The sequence below is a fragment of the Rhinolophus ferrumequinum genome, chromosome X (genome assembly GCF_004115265.2).
Source record: "Rhinolophus ferrumequinum isolate MPI-CBG mRhiFer1 chromosome X, mRhiFer1_v1.p, whole genome shotgun sequence".
NCBI classification, from domain to species: domain Eukaryota; kingdom Metazoa; phylum Chordata; class Mammalia; order Chiroptera; family Rhinolophidae; genus Rhinolophus; species Rhinolophus ferrumequinum.
Window position 1 is genome coordinate 26,732,154 of NC_046284.1, and position 4,601 is coordinate 26,736,754.

A 4,601-nucleotide genomic window follows, 5' to 3' on the forward strand; every position below is an offset into this window, starting at 1 on the left:
TCTCTGTCTCTATGGTGGGTGAAGTTGATTCTGGAGGAGAGAGAGAATTAAGAAAAATGGGAAACATGACCACTAAAAGGTTAACATTCACAGGCCAAGGCAACTCATCCTCCCTGCAAAAGAATATTTGAAACCCTAGCTAGGCCTGCCCTTGTCCGAACTCTTAGCCGTTGTGGAGTGGCTTACAGCAGGAATTTCACAGCTAATGGAAGCCAGGCAGTGTGAGGGAAATAGCCCCGGCTCTGGAATCAGATGGGTGAACATTCAAATCTAGGCTCTAGTATGATCTTGTAGGCAATTGAGAACCAACAGATAAAGGTTTCCTAGAGTGTCCATATAGAAAACAACCTGATTTGGTCTAAAGTGGGTCTTGGGAATCTGAGAGAAATGGTTGTTTTTTATTGTTAGTAATTATTCTCAATTTTATTGAGGCATAATAGAATGCACCCAATGTAAGTATACAGTTCAGTGAGATTTGACAAATATATATATATATATAATATAAATATATATATATATATATATATATATATCCATGTAACTAGTACCACCTTAGACCTGGGAAAATGCTCTGAATATTTTTTGTATAAGGCTTTTTGTGGGCATATGTTACAAATTCTCTTGGATAAATACCTCGGAATGGAGTTACTGGCTTATGTTTAATTTTATGAGAAACTACCATACTGATTTCCACAATGGGTATACCATTTTAATACTCCAATCAGCACTGTAAGAGAGTTCCTGTTACTTCATATTCACTTGGTATAGTTATTTTTATAAAAATGAAAAAAAAAGTTAGCTATTCTAGTGGCATGTGCTAGTATCTCATGGTGGCTTTAATTTGCATTTCAGTGATGATTAATGATGTTGGCGGTCTTTTCATGTGTTTATTGTTTATTTGTATGTCATCCTTTCTGAAGTGTTCATTCTTTGGGTATAATTTATAGTCAATAAAATTCACCCATTAAAAGTATGCAAAGTTTTCAATGAGTTTTGACAAATGAATACAACCACTAACTAGCACAACCTACCTAGAGGTTTATCAATATTATTGATCTTTTTAAAAAAATTTATTGGGGTGACAATTGTTAGTAAAATTACATAGATTTCAGGTGTACAATTCTGTATTACATCGTCTATAAATCCCATTGTGTGTTCACCATCCAGAGTCAGTTCTCCTTCCATCAGCATATATTTGATCCCCCTTACCCTCATCTACCAACCCCCACTCTCCTTACCCTCTGGTAACCACTAAACTATAGTCTGTGTCTATGAGTTTTTGTTTCTCATTTGTTTGTCTTGTTCCTTTGTTGTTTTTGATTTATATACCACATATCAGTGAAATCATATGGTTCTCTGCTTTTCCTGTCTGACTTATTTCGCTTAGCATCGTACTCTCAAGATCCATCCATGTTGTCACATATGTTCCCATATCATCTTTTCTTGCCACCGAATAGTATTCCATTGTGCATATATATCACAACTTCTTTATCCATTCATCTATCGAAGGACATTTTGGTTGTTTCCATGTCTTGGCCACTGTAAACAAAGCTGCAATGGCTGCTGTGGAAGGCAGTGTGGAGGTTCCTCAAAAAACTACAAATAGAATTACCATATGACCCAGCAATCCCTCTCCTGGGTATCTACCCAAAAAAATCTGAAAACATCTACACATAAAGACACGTGTGCTCCAATGTTCACTGCAGCTTTGTTTACGGTGGCCAAGACATGGAAACAACCAAAATGTCCTTCGATAGATGAATGGATAAAGAAGTTGTGGTATATATACACAATGGAATATTATTCGGCGGTAAGAAAAGATGATATAGGAACATTTGTGACAACATGGATGGATCTTGAGAGTATAATGCTAAGCGAAATAAGTCAGACAGGAAAAGCAGAGAACCATATGATTTCACTGATATGTGGTATATAAACCAAAAACAAGAAAAGAGCAAGACAAACAAATGAGAAACAAGAACTCACAGACACAGACAATAGTTTAGTGGTTACCAGAGGGTAAGGGGGTGGGAGGTGGGAGATGAGGGTAAGGGGGATCAAATATATGGTGATGGAAGGAGAACTGACTCCGGGTGGTGAACACACAATGGGATTTATAGATGATGTAATACAGAATTGTACACCTGAATTCGATGTAATTTTACTAACAATTGTCATCCCAATAAATTAAAACAAAACATAACAAAACAAAAAACAACAAGAACAACAAAAAAACAATGCTGCAATGACATTGGAGCACACGTGTCTTTCTGTATAAAAGTTTTCAGATTTTTGGGGTAGATACCCAGGAGAGGGATTGCTGGGTCATATGGTAATTCTATTCGTAATTTTTTGAGGAACCTCCACACTGCCTTCCATAACGGCTGCACTAGTCTGCATTCCCACCAACAGTGTATGAGGGTTCCTATTTCTCCACAGCCTCTCCAACACTTGTTACTGTTTGTCTTGTTGATGATAGCCATTCTGACTGGCGTGACATGATATCTCATTGTGGTTTTTATTTGCATTTCTCTGATGATTATTGATATTGAGCATTTTTTCATATGTCTGTTTGCCATTTGTATGTCCTCTTTGGAGAAATGTCTCTTCAGGTCGTCTGCCCATTTTTCAATTGGGTTGCTTGTTTTTTTGTTGTTGAGTTGCATGAGTTCCTTGTAAATTTTGGATATTAGCCCCTTATCGGAGGCACTGTTTGCAAAAATCTTCTCCCATTCATTTGGTTGCCTCTTTATTTTGTCGATGGTTTCTTTTGCTGTGCAGAAGCTTTTAAGTATCATATAGTCCCATTCGTTCATTTTAGCTTTTACTTCCATTGCCTTTGGAGTCAAATTCATAAAATGTTCTTTGAACCCAAGGTCCATAAATTTAGTACCTATGTTTTCTTCTATGCAGTTTATTGTGTCAGGTCTTATGCTTAAGTCTTTGATCCATTTTGAATTAATTTTGGTACATGGTGCCAGATAGCAGTCCAGTTTCATTCTTTTGCACTTGGCTATCCAATTCTCCCAGCACCATTTATTGAAGAGACTGTCTTTCCTCTATTGTATGTTTTTAGCTTCTTTGTCAAAAATTATTTGTCCATATTTATGTGTGTGGTTTTATTTCTGGGTTCTCAATTCTATTCCATTGGTCTATGTGTCTGTTTTTCTGCCAATACCATGCTGTTTTTTCCCCTCATATTCTTTATTATTATTATTATTATTATTATTATTATTATCATTATTATTATTTTTAATTTATTGGGGTGACAATTGTTAGTAAAATTACATAGATTTCAGGTGTACAATTCTGTATCACATCATCTATAAATTACATTGTGTGTTCACCACCCAGAGTCAGTTCTCCTTCCATCAGCATATATTTGATCCCCATTACCCTCATCTCCCACCCCCCAACCCCCTTACCCTCTGAATACCATGCTGTTTTGATTATTGTAGCCTTATTGTACAAGCTAATGTCAGGGAGTGTGATACCTCCAGTATTGTTCTTTTTTCTTAAGATTGCTTTGGCTATTCGGGGTCTTTTGTGGTTCCAAACAAATCTGATGATTTTTTGTACTATTTCTTTAAAAAATACCATTGGGATTTTGATGGGGATTGCATTAAATCTGTATATTGCTTTGGGTAATATGGCCATTTTAACTATGTTGATTCTTCCAATCCATTAGCACGGAATATCTTTCCATTTCTTTGTTTCTTCTTCAGTTTCTTTAAAAACTATCTTATAGCTCTCAGCAGATTGGTCCTTCACATCCTTGGTTAAGTTTATTCCTAGGTATTTTATTCTTTTTGCTGCAATTGCAAAAGGAATTTTGTTTTGTATTTCTTTTTCTGAGATTTCATTGTTAGTCTATAGGAATGCAATGGACTTTTGTATATTGATTTTGTAGCCAGCAACTTTACTGTATTCGTTGATTGTTTCTAATAGCTTTTTGGTGGAATCTTTAGGGTTTTTGATATATAGCATCATGTCACCTGCAAAGAGTGACAATTTAACTTCTTCATTTCCAATTCGGATGCCTTTTATTTCTGTTTCTTGCCTGATTGCTCTGGCTAGGACTTCCAATACTATGTTGAACAGAACATGTGATAGGGGACAGCCCTGTCATGCTCCTGAATGTAGAGCAAAAGGCTACAGTTTTTCTGCATAATTATGACATTAGCTGAGGTTTTGTCATGTATGGCCTTTATTATGTTAAGATATTTTCCTTCCATACCTATTTCATTAAATGTTTTCATCATAAATGGATGTTGTATCTTGTCAAATGCTTTTCTGCACCTATTGCTATAATCATATGATTTTTGTCCTTTATTTTATTTATGTGGTGTATCTCATTGACCCATTTGCATATGTTGAACCACCCTTGTGCCCCTGGGATGAACCCCACTTTGTCGTGATGAATAATCTTTTTAATGCATTGTTGCACTCAATTTGCCAGAATTTTCTTCAGGATTTTTGCATCTGTATTCATTAGAGATAATGGTCTGTAAATTTGTTTTTTTTTGTGTTATCATTACCAGGTTTTGGTATCAGGGTAATGTTGGCCTCATAAAATGAGTTAGGGAATATTGTCTCTTCTG